The sequence below is a fragment of the Onychomys torridus genome, chromosome 13, assembly GCF_903995425.1.
Source record: "Onychomys torridus chromosome 13, mOncTor1.1, whole genome shotgun sequence".
NCBI lineage: Eukaryota > Metazoa > Chordata > Mammalia > Rodentia > Cricetidae > Onychomys > Onychomys torridus.
In genome coordinates this window covers 13206012-13227413 of record NC_050455.1, presented here as the reverse complement: position 1 = coordinate 13227413, position 21402 = coordinate 13206012, and the positions used below count along the sequence as shown (strand labels likewise).

At 39.5% G+C, this 21402-nt stretch overlaps 1 protein-coding gene across 15 annotated transcripts in view; it reads right to left on the bottom strand.

The window, feature by feature from the left end:
* Positions 1–20810, bottom strand: part of Dtna (dystrobrevin alpha) — a 363615-nt gene extending 342805 nt beyond the window's left edge. For 9 of the 15 annotated variants that reach the window (XM_036204653.1, XM_036204648.1, XM_036204655.1 and 6 more), the window contains exon 1: positions 20560–20788. The gene's annotated coding sequence lies outside the window, so the exon portion shown is untranslated. Of the gene's footprint in view, positions 1–20559 lie in introns of all 15 variants that reach the window. The other 6 variants (XM_036204666.1, XM_036204669.1, XM_036204671.1 and 3 more) reach the window with 3 other exon arrangements.
* Positions 20811–21402: the final 592 nt, after the last annotated feature.

Below are 21402 nucleotides of genomic sequence, written 5' to 3'. Positions count from 1 at the left end.
GTCTCAAACAAAACAAAACAAAACAAAACAAAAACAAAAAACAAAAAGAAAGAAAGAAAAAAACATTTGCTGGGCTGGAGAGATGGCTCAGCGGTTAAGAGCACTGGCTGCTGTTCCAGAGGTCCCGAGTTCAATTCCCAACAACCACATGGTGGCTTACAACCATCTGTAGTGAGATCTGGTGCCCTCTTCTGCCTGTAGGCATGCATGCAGGCAGAACACTGTATACATAATAAATAAATAAGTCTTAAAAAATTTGCTTTCCAGCTACCATGAAAATGCATGAAGGAAAAACAACACAAACAAACAAAAAAGCAAGCCAGCGAAAGCACAAAAAAATAAGAGGGTGTGAGCATACACTGACATTGAAAAAAAAATAGTCCTATTCTTTGAAATGTTCTATTTTGAAAATATAATTCACAGCTAGATAAAATCTTCAAAATCAATCTGACCACATGCTAACCCTAAAAGCATAAACATCAGAGAGTGTTATTATTTTATCTACATTATAGTGGTAAATATTACTCTTGCATTGTTTTGGTTAAAGGGAAGAGGTGGAATTTATTGGCATACTAGGAAGAATGCCATATTTATTGTTTATAAATAAGAGTCAGCGCTGTGGAGGATGACCTGGACTTCACCAACAGAAGGCAGTGTGATGGGCTAGGACAGGGTTTGATGGGAAAGTGCTTGCTGCGCAAACATGAGGACCTCTATTCACGTCTCAGAACCCTTACAAAGGAGCAGGAGTGGTGTTGTGCACTTATAATCACAGCACTAGAGAGACAGAGACAAGAGGCTCTCCAGGGCTCACCGGCTAGCCAGAGTAGCCTATTTGGTTGGTTCCAGGCCAGTGAGAAATTCTGCTTCCCCCAAAAAGTTGGGTGACTCTTGAGGAATAGCACTCAAGATTGTCCTCTGAACTACACAGGCATGCATATACATATACAGGTGCACCCACCAATATATGACTTTGTACACAAATGTGTACCCCACATACATACATACATGCATACATACATACATACATACATACATACATACCATGAGCATGCTTTACCTTTCTGAATGCAGTTTTTCTTGACCTCCATTTATGATGATGACAGAAGATCTGGATTTTTGTTGTTTTCTCCCTTTTTATTTAAGCCTTACCTAAGTGTTGTGAGTGTGATTTACTTGTCACAGTTAAAAACTTCCAAGCAAGCAATTACTTTAAGAAATAAGACATTTTAGTAGTCCCGCTAGAAATGGGTTTCTTATTTTAGAACCTATAACTCCATGAATAAGAAAACACTCATTGTTCCAAATAAAAAGATGCACTTGCTCACACAGTGCCCTTGAACAGACACAGCATAATGATACTTGGGAAGTCTAATCCCTAAATGCTGTAGAAAGATAAACACTCAAGCAAACAGAGTAAATAGGAGCTATATAATCATACACACACACACACACACACACACACACACACACACACACGCGCACACACACGCACACGCACGCGCACGCACACACACACACGCGCACACGCGCACACACGCACACACGCGCACACATGCACACACGCACACACATACACACACGTGCACACGCACACACGCACACGCACACGCACACGCGCACACGCACACGCACACACGCACACACACACCAGAAGGAAGAAATCCGAAATACAACTGGTGGTAGTAAATAGTGGAAGAATAAGACAGTAATATTCTTATCCAAAAATGTTAGCAAGTCCAATGAAAGGCAGGTAAGTTGGTCACAAGCTATTTCTTTGGTTTACCCAATCACAAGACAGCTTTAAGAAATGAAGTGAAGTAAATAAAGTCACAAGATACTCTGGTAAACAAATGAAACCACAGAGAATCATACTGAGTGAGGTCACTCAGACCCAGAAAGACAGACACAGCACATTCTCTCTCATCTGAGGTTTGCCTTGCTCTAAATCTTCAGAGGTGAGTACACAGCTCCAGATAACCAAAGAGAGAAGGAAAGTAAAAGTGGACCACTGCTTGGGTAGAGAGGTGAGTGGGGATTAGAGAGGGCTATATTAGGGTGCAACTGCTCTGATGGGAGATGTGGGGAAAATGAGCGACTTTAATTAGGGAAGGGAAGTCAGCACAGAAGGAGAAAGGAGAGTAAAACAGGGGGTCTGAAGAGTCATAAGGAATCAGACTATTAATGACATACCTTTTACAATTCATGTCAGTTTGCATATTAATATGCTTATATAACTTAAATAAAATTTTAGCATCTGGAATGACAATGATCCTTCCAAGAGCCAAAGATAATCTAACAAAAACCCCAACTCCAGGCACTAGAAGCCCTCTTTTGAATTGTTTGTCAGAGTTATCCAAAAGACTTCCAAAACTTTATAGACTATTGTTATTGGATGGTTACTCCCCGGAGTTGGAAAGTAAAACCTAAAAACACCACACCCTTCAGACCCAGGGGCCAGAGACCCCCAAGCTGGTACTGACCTGAATGCTGATTCCCTTTGGATTAGCTTTGAGGAAAATATAAACTGCACTAGTGACCAGCATGGCACAATAATTCTAAGGAGGCAGTAGTGGCACACATAACTCTCTATTAAACTTAAGACCTCTCAACAAGAAGGAGGTCATGCCTAGTATAAGAAAGCTAGTTTACTACCAAGGCTAGTTAAGTTATAGATCTTGGAGGCTTAGTAAGCAGACACTTTACTAAACCAGCATGATTCCTAACTACATTTGAAATATTTGTCCTGACACTCACAGATAAGAGTAGTCTTCACACCTTATCATGGAAACTTCTCTTTGTAGCAGATGAAGATTATTTCACAAAACTACAACCAATCAAAATGCAAAGTTATGGAGCCCAGTCCCAATGTAGACTTCTACAAAACAATTGCCGTACCTAATGCTCAGGGAACATTGCAAAGAGGGAGCAGAAAGACTGTAAGAGCAGAGGACCAGTGAGTTTCCTGTGAAACTGTCTCCTAGTAATGTCAGAAGTTGCATCCCTAACGTCTCACCAACATGACCACCTAAACATAACCTGAATGTGGACTAGACCAATAAACATGCTAACATGGACAGAGGGGAAACCCATTAGGCCTCAACCCCACACAAAGAGAACTACATAGAACTAAGGAACACTGACAGGGAGAAATATTCTTCCCCAGGGAAGAGCACACCATTGGTTATCCAATACCAAGTGGTCAACCCTGAAAACATATGTACAAGTGGCATTACACAGATTGAGAAGGTTACATTGACATATTTGGGAATACAGGCCATGAATTTGAAAGATATCAAGGATGCGCATGGATAAGGAAGGAGGAAAGGGCAGAGGGAAATGATGTAATTATAATCTCAAAATCTCAAAGAAATGCTTTCTTTCTTTCTTTTTTTTTATGTACACAGAAGAGGGCGCTAGATCTCATTACAGATGGTTGTAAGCCACCATGTGGATGCTGGGAATTGAACTCAGGACCTCTGAAAGAGCAGTTGGTGCTCTTAACCTCTGAGCCAAACATTCATCCTAAAATTGTGCTTAGTAAACTGTGATTCTCTCATCAGTAAGTTAAACTATTAGTGATGGAAGTAGAGCAAATACATTATCTATTATATTTTCTAGATTTAGTTGCTAATTGACAGCACCAAATTATATAACAGGTCCTAAAATAAAATAAAAGTAAACAACATCTAGTGATAGGAATGCCTACTTCTCATTCTGCATGCACCTCTATTTTGTGACTTTCGTAAGACAGTTTAAACATTTTAATCTTTGTCTTCTCTTGTCTTTCCCCATCATATGTCTTGAAACTGCTCCCCAATTATTAGTGCTCTGTTTAGAAGTACACTTTTTCTTTCTTCAGGGCAGCCTTGTAGCCAAGACTGGCATCAATCTCATCTGACCCCAGGGACAAGCGCCTGTGTGTGGTAGACAGAGAATACCCTGTGGTGCAGCTGAAGTGGTCCTGACAGTGATGAGTTCGGTCATCTGCATATGCATCTGTCGTTAACAATAAACTATGACAAGGCCTCCTAAAAAGCATCCTCTTTATATGATGCAAAAATGCCACCACCCTCACCTCCAAAGACCTTCAAAGTTTGGTATTAGCTGTAGCACCCATAGACATGGAAGCTACAGGGAACAAAAAAGCAGAGCTCATTATTTCTGATGTCAACTGCAAAAATCAGACATGGAATAGATTTGATTTGAGAATAGGAAATAATTATGCGAGTAGTTAATATGTATTTAACAAGAGAGATGGTTTTTGGGTGATAACATTTTAAATTTCTTTACTATAGTTCCTTCAGAACACATTAATCATTAAAGCATGTAATGTTAAATTCAATGGATAAAATTTCTCCAAACCTAATGAGTGCAGAGTCGTTAAGAGCATAATTTTAGTGCAGTCTGCAGTGGTTGGAAGAGTAGACTGAAGAGTGTGAAGACATGAAAGCTGCCTAGAGGGGTAGCTACAAAGCAGACCCTAGCCTCTCTCCCCACCCCCATCCCCACCCCCAGGGATAATCCCTTTGCATTTGCATTCTCAGAATTCCTCCTTTGCACTGGTGCTTCTCTGCAGGTCAGACTGAGGCCGGGCGCTCTAATACAATGAGAACTCCAGGGCTAGCTACAATGTCACTTTCATGGCCTCTGGGGAGAATTTCACAAGATCATTTTCTGTGATCTTGTTACTGTCAGTGGTCACTGGTCAGCCTACTGGATTCTAGCAGAAAATTCTTTGCCCATATTTTCTATTTAATCCAACAAGGAGGGGCCCAACAATTTCTAACATCTATCTGTCTGTCTATCATCTATCTATCTATCTATCTATCTATCTATCTATCTATCTATCATCTATCTATCATCTATCTACCTACCTATCTATCTATCTATCTATCTATCTATCTATCTATCTATCTATTCAATATGTAATTTTATATAAAAGGAAACAAGTGAGGATGTTTGTGAAAAGGTGGTCCTCTGAGTTTGAACATGGATTTCTAATCACTACTTTTTTTTCTAACTCACACACCCAGGTGGATGATGTTTCAGAAAATGGAGAATACTAAACGAGAACACAATAAAACCTGGGACAGCATGCTTCCAGGATGTTGGGAGAGAAAGCAGCCATGGGAATTGAGATCTCCGGGATTACTTAGTACACCATGCAGATACAGCTTTGCAAGGAAAGAAAGATCACTGACTTGACAAGGTGGTGGTGGGGGACATGGTAAGAGTATTTTCTTGTAGTCTCTCAGTTTAGAGTGGTGGCCTGCTCTGTGAACCTTCTAACATCAGCACCTAAAGATTCATTTGCCCCAGGGATATATGACGTTTTAGTTAACTGGGAATAGACCAGCTGTTACTCTTTTGAGATTCATCTTCCTAGTCATGTAGAGTGACAATTTTCAGTTTACATTTGCAGAAATGCATATTATTATGTCTGCCATGATAATAAAGTTTTTTTTTTTTTGTTTTTTTTTTTTTTTTTGTTTTTTTTTTTTGAGCTGAGGATCGAACCCAGGGCCTTGTGCTTGCTAGGCAAGTGCTCTACCACCGAGCTAAATCCCCAACAAAGCTTTTTCTTGTTCTTCTTCCTGTTAACATCCACGCATTACACTAGCCTGCCCTTGAGGACCTGGTAGGAAGCGTCATCATCCCTGAGCACATGTGCTCGCCAGTAGACAGGCAGTACTTTGGCCTACTCAGGGTTCTAACAACATACTCTCTGTGCACACATGCTATGTCCCCTCATAAAAGGAGGGATCCTGCCTTCCCTCTCTTCTCTTCCTGCTGCTACCTGCTCTTTGTTCCCTTTCTCTCCCCCATCTCTCCCTTCCCACCCAATAAACCTCCACCCAGTGTGACTGACTTTCTGGGGCCCCTTGGCTCCTACCCGCCAAGGTCACCTTCTGCTGTTTTTAAATTAAAATATTCACTATATACAACTCAAAACCATGCATACTGCACATAAAACAGACATACAATGACCTTGAAAGTTGGAGAAAAAAGAAAGCTAGCTAGCTGTAGAGCAATAAGGTAAAAGAAACAGCTAATTCCTTGAAATTTTCTGTTGCTTCATACATCAAAAGATGCCAATCAACAGACATCTTCTCTTGCTTGTGGTTCAGTTCAATTTCTCCATTCTTATACAGTTCAAGACTCACTGCATAAGGACTAGTGCACTCACATTTGTCTGGGTCTTTCCATATCAATTAACTTAGTTAAGAAAATTCTGCACAGAAATACCCATAGACCAACCCAATGTAGACAGCCTTTTATTGCAACTCTTTCCAGGTCATTCTGGGTTCTGTCAAGTTGACAGTTAATCCTATCAAAACTATGTTCATTGCAAATAAAAAATGAAACATTCAGCTATGACAAAAATATATAAAGAAGAACAGAGTAGAAATTTTAGAATGAAAAAGCAAAACAAAACACCTAAACCTTGTTACCTAGTCAATGGAGGATGCATGGATCTCCTGGGAATGGGAAATAGAAGAGATCTCCTAGTTGGACTGGAACTTGGTGGTCATGGGAACTTGAGGGATCTGGTTATGGGGTGGGCAGAGGGCAAGAGTGCTGAGAGAAATGACTGGAAAGGGGGTCTTCATGGAATTGGGTAGAAGCGTGATACAAGGGAAACTTCCAGGAGTCTATAAGGATGGTCCAGCTAAGACTCCTGTCAGTAGTGGATACATAGCCTGAACTGGCCATCCTGTGTGATGGTGACTATCCTGGTTGTCAGCAGAGGACCTTCATCCAGTAACTGATGGAGGCCGATTCAGAGACCTAAGACTAAACATTGAGCCTAGCTCAGAGAATCCAGCTGAGAAGAGGAAGGAGGGATTGTAGGAAACAGAGGGGTCAGGAACGTTGCAGGAAAACCCAGAAACCACTAGCCTGGCTCATGGGAGCTCACAGAGTCTGACCCAACAACCATGGAGACTGCATGGGACCAACTAGGCCCTCTGCATGTATGTGGCAGTTGTGTAGCTTGGTCCATATGTGGAAATTCTGGCAATGGGTGCAGGGGCTGTCCCTGGTGCTTTGGCTGACTCTTAGGAACCTGTTCCTCATGCTGGATTGCCTTGCCCAACCTAAATACAGGGGGGAGGTGCTTGGTCTTAATGCACCTTGATAGCCATGCTTTGCTGTAGCCCATGGAAGGCCTACCCCTTTCTCAGTGATTATAGAGGAGAGGTGCATTGATAGGAGGTGGAGAGAAGGAGGGAGCAGGGAGTGGAAGACTGCAATTGTGATGTAAAATTAATAAAAAAGATAAAACACTAAACCAATAACAGTAATATAAAATTCAGTGGGTTGGCTCAATAACAAGAAGGAAATGAGGAGAAAGAACTTTGGAGCTGAGAAATAGAACTATAGAAATTACCAAATTTAAATAATGAAGAGAATTGAGACTGAAGAAGGCAAAATAAAGAAATATATAGTGGGCCATATAATGGTTCAGAGATTTATAGTAGATTATAATCCCTAGAAACGCTGCATGTTGTCTCAGAATTTTGTAGATATAATTACAGATCTTGTCCAAGGAGAATGTCTGGGTCATTCACAGAGACCTTTACTACTCTTACTGCTTTTAACATAGTGGCTGTAAAAGAAGGAAGTAGAGGAGTCGTGGCTGTGAAAAGAGAATGGACACTATAATGACAGCAGCTACAGGTTGAAGGGATCCCTAGAAGTGTGTGCAAATTAAAGAACACAGGTGACCTTCAGGATCAGGGCAGGGAACAGGCTATGCCCTAAAACCTGCAGAAGGAAGAAACCCTACGAACAGCCTGACTTTAGTTGGCAACACTGCTTTCTGACTGGCCCAAACTGAACCAGTCTATTGTCAGGCACCATGTGTGTACCTGACTGTTACATCAGGCACAAGCGAGTAACACACTATGGGACAATGGTAACATATCTAACAATCACGCCTCAAAGACATGGAGGGGAAGAAAGAATCCAGCATAGGATTGAAAAACTAGTTAAAAATTGATCGATGAACACTTTCCATATTTTAAAAAAGACATAAAACTCAAGACTTAAGAAGCAGACTCAGAATATCATATCCCAAGTAAAGAAATACTTTCCATGGGGCATCAGGGTGCAATCTATGAAAAATGGAGCCAGGATCCCTTTTTAAGCAAGAGGATAGTAATACTTTTTCTGCAGGAAAAATCCAACAAAGATGGGGTAGATTCATCATCAAAAACCTTTCAGGCACAAGGAGGGCATAACACTTTTTAAGTATTGTGAAATGAGAATTACTAACTCAAAACATCATCCAGCAAAAAATTCTTCAAGGCAGACAAGAAAACAAGTTGTTTTTAGGAAAGCAAACATTTTTATTTTGTCACTAGAGGATTTGACTTGCTCTCAGAGGATAGCCTTAGTCACAATAACAATAATAATAGTAGCATACATACCTTAGCATTAACCAAGAACTCTTTAATTGGATTTAAGACCCACTCAACAGGAGGAAAATTGTGCCTGGTACTGGAAACCTAGCTAACTAGCTAGGATGGATAAAATCATGGATGTTGGAGAAGAACTTACAATCACCACTTTACTAAAATAGCAATACCCTTAACTACAATCTAAATATTTGTTCTTATACATAGATAAGTGAAATCCTTACCCCTCATCAAGGAAATTTATCTTTGCAACATATAGAGACCATTGTAGAATACTGTAACTAATCAAAATGCAGAGTTGTGGAGCCCAGTCTCTCAATGGATACATTTATAAAAACACTCCACAGCTACGACTCAAGGAACATTGGGAAGAGGGGTTTGGAAAGACTGAAAGGCTAGAAGATCATATAGTCTACCATGAGATTGTGTCTCCTAGTATCATCAGACTATACATATAAAGTGTCACCAACATGATTATCCTGTCTGTGAGCTGAACAAGGACAATAACAGACTTGGCAACAGAGGTCACTAGGAGGCCTTAGATTTATGCAAGGAACTGTAGGCACCTAAGAAATGCTGGAAATGGGAGAAATATTCGTCCCCAGGGAGGATCACACCCAAACCATTAGCCCTGAAAACATACATACAAGTAACATTATACAGGCTGAGCAGGTTATATTTAGAAATATACATGTATATACATATATGCATGCAACAACAATTAATGAAAAAATAGGCCATGATTTGAAATAGTAAGGAAGAGTTTGTGGGAAGGTTTAGGGGGAGGAAAAGGAAAGGGGAAATGAAAAGAATTACTAATCTTCTGTAACTCTGTATTCAAAATTAGGAACACAGTAAATCTCTTTGGGGAAAAAAAGAAGCCTAAGAAGTTCTCCAAATAAAAGGGAGGACTGAAAAGATAGTGAAGAGTTAAGGACCCAACTTCAGATCCCCAACAGCTATACAAAAATACAGGCATGGTCATGTATATCTGTAAGAGACAGTAGGATTCTTAGAGCTCGCTGGCAAGCCACTCTGGTTAATCTGTGAGCACTGTTAGTGAGAGACCCTGTCTCCAAAGGCAAGGAGATAAGGTGGAGAACTCTCCAGAAATCCAGGAAAACACATCAACTTCTGACCTGTACAGACACATGTGCACACATATATAAACAACAAACAAAACAGAAATACAGAATCTTAGAACATAAATGATGATTTAAAAGAACATGACAAGCAAAAATATGGTGAAATAAGATGGATATTTTGCTGTCGAACTTTCTAAATGAGATTTCACAGTTAAGGCATACACTGTGACATTGTCTGAAGTGTTAAATATATGCAAAGAAAATCATTAATTTAAGTAAAAATGAGATATGATTTAGAGGGATGTGATTCTTCTATACTTTATTCAAACTAAAAAATCATGGCAATAGGCATTGGAATTTTCTATAAATATGTAATGATTAGCACAATCACTGAAATGACTATAAAAATCTGTGTTTTCAACACTGTATACAAAGAAAAATTAAATTCTTAAAGTGTCCCAATAACCAGTAGAATGGCATAAAAATCACCTGAGAAAATAAAGAATAAACAGAAGCTAAAACAGTAGACTGATGGGTGGATATTTATAGTAAATATGAATGGCACAATAAACAAACTAAAAGAATAGATTAGCCAACATGAAAAAATATGTCCCAACCATGTTTATCTATAAAGACCCTAAATAGTATATAACAACTTAAGAATGTACAAAGTATGAAGATGGAAAAAGAAATGTGACATTATCAAGTAAAGTAAAAAAGAGTATATATAAATATCAATAAAGTAGAGATCTAGGAAAACAAAATTACAAGATACAATAAAGAATGTTATGTAATGAGTGAAGTATCAATATATCAGGAAAGTTTAAGTCCATAAGCATGTATGTACCAAATAACAGTTACAAAATATACAAATCCAAATCAATACAAGTTAAAGGAGAAATAACTGTTAGTATTGCACATTTTTCATCAGTAAGACAATTAACAGAATTCAATAGAGACATCACAATAATACAATCAACCAACGTGATTTAATGTGTCAATTGATGCCCCAGTAGAAACAGTCCAATCTGTATTTTTTGCAAACATTCACATTCACAAATTGTTACACATTCACACACAAAACAGGCCTCAGAAGAACTATTGGCATTTTCTGGCTTCTGGGACATGGAATATCAGCTTTCTTTAATGGTTTCATTCCTGGTATATTGATTAACATTCCAGGGCAAGTCTTATACCCAGGAATACTCAGCCAAGAATTAATAAAAAATTATAAAATATAAGCATCAACAAAATTAGAAGAATGGACATCATACAAAGTGTGTCCTCTGACCATCATGGATAAAATGAGAAAGCCAAACCAGAACAATATCAGGAAATCTCTAATCCCAGGAATGCAATGACACTTCTAAACAACACACAAGTCAAAGAGGAAATAACAAGAAATTTACAGCACTAAATGCACATAATTGAGATATAGAAAAAATGAAAATTAATAACTAGTGTTTTTCTCACAAGAATTATAAAACACTAGCAATATAAACTCAAGGAAAGGAAAATGGAAAAATTTTATAAAAGCAAAAATCAGTGAAACACAAATACACTGAAAAACAACAGAGAAAAGTAAATGAAGTAGTATGTTCTTTTACAACATAAATAAAATTGGAACAACCTCTCATAAAGCTAAAAGAAGAGAAAACACAAATTAACTACATTTAGAATTACACAAAGGGTATCACTGCTGATCTCAAGAGACTATTAGAAAGATCTAAATTATTCTAAATAAATACACTCGATAAATTACATAAAGTGGACAAATTTCTCAGTAATTTAAATTTCCACAGCTAACACAGCATGAAGGGCACTAGAATTGCACTGTGAATAATATTGCCTTATTGATCATCTTATTCCATCCATACTTGAACTCCAAGCATTTCAGAATATGACAGTACCTAGAGATAGGTCCTCTGAAGAGGTGTTTTAGTTAAAATTTAGTTGTTATGGAAGATCCTAATGCAATGTAATGCATGTCCATATGAGAATAGGAGACTTTATGAAGAGAACCCCAGGCTGCTTGTGTATAGGGGAGATGATCTTGTGAGGAAACAGTGCTAATCAAAGTGAGAGACCTCAAGACCAACCAAATAAAATACGGCAACAGCTTAGTCTTCTTGGAGTGTCAGCCTCCTAAACTTTGATCTTTCTGTTTTCTTTTGTTTCCTTTCCTTTCTTCCCCTGTCTTCCTCCTCCCTCCATTCCTGCTCCCCCGTCTCTCTCTAAGACAGAGTTTGTCTGTGTATCTCTGGCTGTCCTGGATCTCACTCTGTAGTAGATCAGGTTGGCCTTGAACTCAGAGGTCAGCCTGTGTCTACCTCCCAAGTGCTGGGATTAAAGTCATGCACTACCACCACCTGGCATGAAGATTTTTGTGGTAATTACGCCACTCAGTCTATAGCGGTTTCCCTATGACAGCCCTAGAATAATGATATAGGTTGCATTTTCTCACTGCTGTCAATCAAAAACCTGACAAGAAGCAACTTGAAGAATGAAGGGTTTGTTTTGGCGCACAGTTTGAGGCTGTCGTCCATCATACCATGAAGTCATTGTGTCAAGAGCTCAAGGAAGCTGTCCACACTATATCCACAATCAGGAAATAGAGAGATATGAATGCTTATGCTTGGCTGACTTTCTCCTACCAACTCAGTGCTGGACCTTAGCCCATGGAATTGTACCTCATGAATCAAGGGTGGATCCTCCCATCTCAGGTAATCTAATCTAGATAATCCTGTTCAGATCTGTAAAGGGTGTTTCTTGAGTGATTCAAGATCCTGTCAAGTTGGCCATCAATAAGCATCATGTAAGTATTAAAATGATTGATTTTGTAACTTTAAGTCTGTTAGAAGAACACCCTCTCTTGCTCAATTGGCTCCAATGGAGAATTGCACTAATTAAAAAAAATGAATAGCAATTATAAATATTTTCTTTCAGAAAATATCAAAGAAGGAAGAGCATCCCATCTAATTTATGAAGCTATTGTTCTCCTGACACCGATACCAATGACTGAAATCACAAAGAGAATAATGCAGGCCGATACTGGTCATGAATGTGATGGGAATAAAAGAACATAGAGTTTTTTCTTTTTTATAAGTCTCATTGTATCTTGTTTGCTATATTTGATTAATATTCCTGGGAGGCCTTTTATTTTCTGAAGGGAAATGGAGGAGGAATGGACCTGGGGGAGAGGGGAGGTGGGGAGGGACTAGGAGGAGGAGGAGGAGGAGGAGGAGGAGGAGGAGGAGGAGGAGGAGGAGGAGGAGAAGGGGCTGGGAGGAGCCAAGTGAGGGAAATTGCAGTCAGGATGTATTATATGAGAAAAGAATAAAAAGGAAAATGGAAAAGAAAGAAACCAATGAGGAAAGACTGAAACAATGAAGAAATGGAATGTGTTCTTTACATAACTAGAAACACTTGATTAATAAATAGGATTGTCTATTACTGTTTTTTAGTTTATCATGGCTTTTGTCTTTATTTTTTCAAATTTCATGCACATATGCAATGCAATATGATACAAACCCCAGTTTCCCACTCCATGTTCCCTCTGACATGTCAGCCTCTGAACTTCATGACTTTTTTTTTCTGTAACCCACAAAGTTCAGTTACTGTTGCCCACATGTGCATAGAGGTGTGACCATCCACTGAAGCATGGCAAACCAATCAATGGCACCATCTTTAAAAAGAATAATTCTCCATCTCCTAGCAACTATCCATTGACATTAGCTCTCCAGTAATGTGTGACCTGGAGATTGTCAGATTTTTTAGGGGGGGAGGGGGAGCAATACAGACAAAGAATTCTGAAATTCTCACGTCAAAACAAGGAACCAGAGTAGCTGAAGAAACTTGAGAATAAAGTGGGAAGAATCCATCTAAATGATTTAAAGACATGAAAACATAGTCAATAACATTAGGCATTAAGGAAATTAAAATGAGAACCACAATAAGACATCACTACTTCCCTAATATAATGGCTAAAATAGATATAACAATAACAACAAATCTTGGTGAAGATGCAGAATCAATCCCTTATGCATTACTATTAACAGTATAAATTAATCTTGGAAGAGTTTAATAATTTCAAATGAAAAAATACAAGTAATACCTGGTATTTTTTAATCCCAAAAAATCCCTATATTCAGACAAAGGATGTATTTGGATAGTCACAGTAGTTTTTATTGTAGTAGCCAAAAACCAAGAAAAAGTCAGTATTTTTGAAAGTTGAATGCCTAAACAAACTATGTTGCTGTGCATGCCACAAAACACTACTTATCAATAAAAGTTAGAAAGCTTTTGAGACATATTCAGTCTGCACAAATCTTCAGAGAAATGTATTGATGGGTGTACAAGCAAACCCTGAGGTTCCATCTGGTGTAATTCTATTTATATTGCCTTCCCAAAATGGCAAAATTGTAGAAATGGAAAATAAGTTATTCGCTTGGAGTAAAGTTATTATGACCATGGAGGCACAAGAGGAGTTAGCCACACGATGATGAAATCTGTTTGTCATTATATCAGTGTCAGAATTCTTCTGCAATAGTGTTATGGTTTTGCAAGTTGAGGCAAGATGTTGAAAGATTAGGGCGATAGGCAATGGGGTAATGGGTTCTTTTTGTATTACTCCTTACAACTCTAATTGCTGATTTATCTTAATACTAAAAGCTTAAGCTAAAATGTGAGTTGCTTACATTCTAACTATGCATGTTATATCTGTCAGCAAAGAGTACAGTCACAAAATGAACTGAAATTTTACATGCATTTCTTTTAATAACTAATACATGGTAGCACAACAATTTTGTCCATTTTGGTGAAGTAGCTAGATATACACATAGTTGTTTTGGTTTCTATGTAACGTTGGTATATTCAAAGAAGTTCAGTAGACACAGGCTTTGTATTCCGTACAGTCTTTGCAATGGCTGTCAGATAGGTCATCTGATGCATTCACACAAAATTAAGCGTCTACCATTATTCCCTGACAAAAGGCACCCCTGCTGGAAAATAATGGCAGCATGCACTTCACAATTGCTTGACCTTTTACTTCTTCATGGACGTTTTTATATAAGAAGTACTCTAGTAACTAATGGTTCTCAAACATCCTAATGCTGAGATCCTTTAATACAGTTCTTTATGTTGTGGTGACCCCCAACCATAAAATGATTTCATTGCTACTTCATAAGTGTAGTTTTTACTGTTATGAATTGCAATGTAAATATCTAATATGCAGGATGTCTGATATGTGACACCCCAAAGGGTCATGATTCTCAGGTTGCGAACCACTGGAGTCTAGTTGTTAAGTTCTAAAACATAGATACTAATAAGTCTACCTTTGCATTAAATAACATGACATTAGATGAAGGGAACTCACTAATTTTGTGTGGTACCATTAGATATATCCACTCAAACTTTATTTTGTTATAACAAGGATATGATTGAATTGTGTTTTTCTTCTGGTTTTTTGGAGGGGGGTTAGATATGGTCACATAACCTTTTTTGACCAACAAAATATAGGAATTGTTCAGTGTCACTTTCTGGTGGAAGACTACCAATTTGCAAGCATTTAAACATGGTCTTCATGTGCCACCATTAAAGACAACAATATTCAGGGATTTATAAGTTTGTATACTTGAATGAGGACGATGGAGAATAGAATTTCTCATTGATCACAATGGATTCTAATATTAGCAAAAATAAGTCTGTGTCATTTTCAATCACTGATATTTTGTGGTTATTACTACAGCATAGTTGTGCTAATTATTTTACAACTGATACAGAAAAGCCTACAATAGAACACTGCACTGTAGCATTAAGCTGCAAATTCCATATACTGTACTATTCATCAGTGTTAGCTGCAGCGTTGCTGACTCTAAGACGTACAAACTACAAACACGTCCAATGAAAAATCAAGTCTTGTGTGTTTTTACCTACAGTGAATAAATTGCTTATGGTAAATGTACCTATTACAAATAAATGAGAGCCACAGTTACTCTATGATACCAGGCTTCGTATAAGGAGAAAACAGAAAGTGATAATGTATCACATGCTTCCAAGGAATACATACATCACTGAAAATAAACTACCACTTTAAGCATTTCCAAGAACTTCAAAGAAGAGACACAAATACTGCACACATTCAGCATGCATGAACTCATGCTTGATGTAAGTCATTATCAATTGCTCTTATTATTGGATGCTAAGCAAAGACCTTTGATTGCATTACCATGTTTAGCCAATTATCATTTCTTTGTTAATGATATGTTCCACAGAATTAGGTTAACATTATTTGCTTAATATTCAAAATTGCTCAATTTCCTCTACTTTTTAACCACAACAGTTACATTGATTTATGTCAAAAGGTCTCAATGTAAAAGTTAGCAAGGTCATTTTCATTGTATCAAGATAATTTAATGGAAGTTTTATGTTGTACTCTATAGTCTCTTTGCAGCGTTCAGTCTACACAGACATTGGGGAAAATGGTGTAGGTGATGGTGAAGTCTGAGTTTATTCCTAGTCATAGAAGCTCTAGCTATTGTAGATATTTCCCAAATAATTGGAAATGCTAAATGTCACACTATTATATTGAGAATATTGGTGTTTCCAATATTCAAATGATCATGTTTTAAATTTAAATATACACATAATATAAAGTGGGAAATTTCTCACAATCTGGCCCTCACCCCTTCTTATCCAGGTATTCACACACACATACATACACACACACACACACACACACACACACACACACACACACTCATTCATTCATTCATTTCATTCATATATACTGTTTTGTACATATTTAACTGTTTAAATTTTAAATGTGAGGCAAAATGTGTTGATACAAAAAAGCATTGTTTTCTTTCTATCAAATTTTATTAAAGGAAACAATTGAAGGAAAAATTTAGGAGGAGTCATGTTTTCCAATACTGATGAAAATGGACCCTGGAACCTCAGAACTCAAATGTGAAGCTCATGTCTAACTCATTGACTGGTCATGACTATTGTTCTTATCCCTCAACTTCCCTTCTTTATATAAAGATAGATAATTACAATAAATGCACACATTATATGGCTACTTTGTGATGTGAACATCAATTAATTTACAGAGAGCCCATAGGATAATATTCATCTCATAGAAAATGTTTAAGAAATGTCAGTATTGTGTTTCCTTTAACACAACCCCCCCATCTGTCTCTCTCTCTTCCTCTTTGCTGCCCTTGGCCATTTCAGCAAATCTTAGGGGCTAAGTGATGAATCAATTACAATCCTATTTGAGACATTTTGTGACCTTAACCACAACCAAAAGAGAAAACCACCATTTAGTTTGAGAGCACCTGTTTCTGCAAGGAAAGGAAATAACTGTTGTTGATTAAACCTACATAGCTTTTTGGGGATGGGGTAACAACCCAATGAAGGGAGCAGTTTCTCCACATGCTTTGAAGAGCAACAGAAGGCGTCTGCCTTCCTCCACCGTGTCCACCGGAGAGAATGAGGGAAAGGTCAAATGATAACGATAACCAAAGGGAGACTTGTGTCTCTGACTCAGAAAAATGATTCAGAAAGTTGCTCAGCAAGCACTACGGAAGGAAGAAAACTGGACTTGATCAACACTTGGCAGCCACTCCTCTACAAACACTGTCACTTTTCATTTCCTGTTTCAACTTCCAAAACCTATCCAGGAATCCTCTAACACACACTGCCATTCAGTAAACATCTGAACTTGAAGACAATAATTTATTTAACAAGATCATTTTTTCTAATGATCTTGTTAAAGCTGTATCTTTGATGGGCCAGTGCTCACATGTCAACCTGCTCCTCCCAATGTTCAGTGGTCATTCCTTGGTCCCTACCCAGCACCAGGCAAGGAGGGCACTCTGCTCCCCAGGCAGAGGCAGTTCCAAATCTTCCCAAACCAGAGGGATGGGACAGTGACTGGAAAGTCAGGTCAGAACCCCACATGAGATAAAAGTAGCAAGAGAATGTAGTCTCTAAAATAAGTTTGAGTAGCTAGAAAGCTGGAACATTTTGAATCAGTTAGGAAAAGACACTGATAAGCATCAGGGGACTTATACCTTCATAACAAGCAGCCTTTCAGATAAAGATTTTGAAAATCTCTAATGTTGTGTCAGGACTTTTGAAAAAAATATTTTATTTTTGGTTTATATTTTATTTATGTATTTATTTTGTTCTCTTTTCCTCCCTGCCAGGTTCATTGTGCATCTTTTATGGCTTTAGTTCAGTGTTTTTAGGGAATTCCTAAGGTGCGGACAAGTAAGTGGTCTCTGCATCTACATCTGTTTCTTGTGCCTTTTCTTGGGCTCCTTTCCTTCTGTTTGCTTGCTTCATCCCATTCTGGTGAGTTAGTTTTTGTTTTATCTTATTTTGTTATTATCCCTTAGAGGCCTGTTTGTTTTCTAATAAGAGGCGGAAGTGGGGGTAGATCTGGATGGGAGGGGAGTTGGGGGAACAGGGAGGGAACACAGAAGGGCAACCATAATCAAGATACATTGTGTGAGAAAAAAAATTACAATAAAATGAAAAAAAAAAAAGAAAATTCAATTTCAACATCACAACATTTGCTCTTGACAGCATGCAATGTTCTGACCACAATGTTGTGTTCCAGTGTTCACAAATAAACATATAGACATAATCCAAGGGTGTGCAAGGGCAGGAGTGATACCCACTGGAGAGCTGGGTTATGTCTCATGTCTACAGATCTTGTTTCCATGATCATATAATTCAGTTGGATTTTAGGGTCTATAGTTATAAATTTGAAAGTGTGAGTTTAAAATTATGCAAACTGAATTTAATTCAAGTGAAAGGCAAGAATGAGAGGCAATCCATGAATGTCAAAATAAGCTGGAATCTTGTTATGTGAAGAAGCAATTACATTGACTTTAAAAATAACAGATGAAGACTTAAGAGAGACATCTGTCCCCAAAAGTGTATCTTTATAAAAACTCTATGATAATGATAAGCTCAAATGAGGAGTAATTCTCTAAACACATGAAGCTGGGGTTGAGCCCACAGAAACCTTTCTTTTCATCATGGTTCATTTCAAACAAGTGGATGTGCTTAAAAGTGTGTGGATTTAGAACTAATGAGAAAACTTGGTTTCCATCTTCATTTTTACATAATTATGTAGACAGTACAGACAACTGGCTAAAAGACCAGTTATACACAAATGCCCTTAAAATACAGCCTCTCTTTTTATCAGTGGCAGTTGAAAGAGAATTGCATAACCCTTTTACATGGGTGCCCAAACCCCTGTCAGATTGATTGCATTAAAGATAATGGAACTTATTAAAAATTCTGCAAGATGAAAATGTATTCTGAAGAAAATCATGAACAAGAAAATCAAGTACAGAAAATCTATTCTTTAAACAAATAGACTGATGGCCCAGGAGGCTTCTCCTTAATTGTAAACAAACACAACTTAAGCCACCTACTTGATGATAGTCATGTTGATGATAAATCTTAACTACTGAATTTTAATATTGTTGTTACATGCTGCATTGATCTATAATGATTCCATGAAACTTGGTGAACTGTGTCAAAAGTTAACTATGTAATGCAATGGATACTTGCTATAATCACGGCATTAAAATTATAAAGAAGAATTAGTTGTCCTTAATGTACCCGACAGAGGGGTTCATCTTCAAGAAGTCACTGATCTAAAGCTAAAATGGGCGCTGACAGGTAATGATGATGCAACTCTGGGGAAGCTGTTTTGCTTGGACATCTTTTGTGAAAAAAGGTGGTTACTGTAATACAGCCTACCTCTTACGCCAGTCAAAAAATTAAGAAAAGTAGTAAACTAAACAACACCAACTGTTTAAGATGTGGAGACATTGAAATAAGCAAATTAAATAATAATAATAATAATAATAATAATAATGATAACTACATACACTTCAACAATATGAAGTGTTTCTGTCAAAAAGACACAAAACCACAATAAACACTAGTAGTGATGAGGGGTAAAAGGAAGCCTTTAATGCAAACCTCAACTCAAAAGCTGTTTTGGAGCAAGAATAAACCATTGGGGCTATGCTCCATTACTAGTATACATCCCACACCCGGCCTCAAGTTCCATCTTTATCTTCCCAAAGCCACAATGTCCCAAGGCTGTCCAAGAGCAAAATTATAAGGTCAGGCCCTAATAATACCGCGTCCCAGCATGCCTTTGCCAGCCTCCTCTTGTTTGGCTTTGGGCAGCTGACAGAGTCCTCTCCCTACCTTCAGCTTGGGGTACCAGAACGAACCTTCCAGCTGTTCTCTGTCCAGCCCAGAACTCTAAAGTGGGCAACAGGCTAGGAAGGCTGAGGCAGGTGGGAGCCCCGCAGTCTCTACTGTCCACTCGTGCTTAGCGCTCCGCGCGGCCCCGCGCCGCACTGCAAAGCCCGCCCCACGCTGCCGCGGGAGAGACCGGCTCGCGGGTTTCCCGGTCAACCCCGGCCTCCCCCACTCCCCGCCAGACTTTCCCAGCCTCAGTGCCATCCCGGGCGGGGGTTGGCCACGCCGCCTCCCCGCATCACAGCCCACGACAGCGACCCCGTGGGCAGATCCCGACGGAACACCTCATCCCTCAGCGAGGCGCGGGGAACCGTGGGCAGCCCTGGCCTCGGGTGGGCTGCAGCGCGGGGATCCATCTGCCACGCGCATCCCACTGCAGCCGCCGCCGCCCCGCGGGCCCAAGGCGCCGCCCCGCCGCCCTGGGAGATGCCTGCTGCAGTCCCGATACCCCGCACACGCAGGGCGCGGATGCACAGGTGGGAACCCCGCGAGTGGGCGCTGGGGCGCAGCCCTTCCCCGCCGCCGAGGCTCCAGACTTTGCCCGGCGTCTGCCCTTGCTAGGGCGCCGGGTCCCTGCGCAGAGGCGGCTGCGCGTCCTGGCGCCTCCCGGGCTCCCCGGCTCCGGGTGAGGGAGGGACAGCGCCACAGCCAAGACCCTAAGCCCACTCCTAGCCTCGCACCCCGACTTTCTGGACCCCCAAGCTTTTCTCCACCCCAAGCCGTCAAGGAAGCCCGTCACCGTGCACACACACCTTGCAATGGACGGGCGCCTGGGTCACCCACTCGCCAAACTCTTAGAAGGTGTCCATCGTCTGCAGGGAGGTGTGGGCCCAGAGTGGGAGCCGCTCTCTGATTATTTAGTAATGTTGGAAGTGCCGGGTCCGCTGCCAGAGTTGTGGGTCATGTGGGCACAGCGGAGGCTGGCTGCTGCCTGTACCAGGGTTTCCTGAGGATCCTGAAGCTATGATCTCATCCTCCTCATCCGCCTCCCCCGCCCCTCTCCACGGACGCGCACGCACAGCACACACACACACACACACACATACACACACACACACACATACACACACCCGCGTGCACACCCCCGCGCGCGCACACACTCACACTGTGTGACACTAGCCTCTTCTTTGGACCCAAATATTTCTCTTGGGAAATACAGTGTTTATACTCGTCATTGAAAAAAAAAAAAAAAAGAAAGAAAGAAAAAGAAAAAAGAAAGAAAGAAAATCCTTCCAGATAAAGATTTTTCTCCTTCAAAGCTTGATTTATGTGCTTTGTTTATTTCCTACAATTTTCTACCCTAGCGTTCAGGAGTTTGAAACAGAGCCTGTATTAAAATTAAAAATAATCATCCTTTTATATTGACCCAGATTTTGACACGAACCCAAGAACTCAAACAATGCAATTTCCATTTAAAAGAGAGGCAAGAACACGCCAGGTTTGAACATGGAATAGCAAGTACATCTTATAGTCTGAGGTGGTTTTCAGTCCCAAGCTGCAAAGATTTCCCAAGCATTACCTCATTTATTTACAGAGCATCTTTGCAGAGGAGGTGGCTGAGAAGGCAAATAGTATTAACACGTGAGAGACAGGGA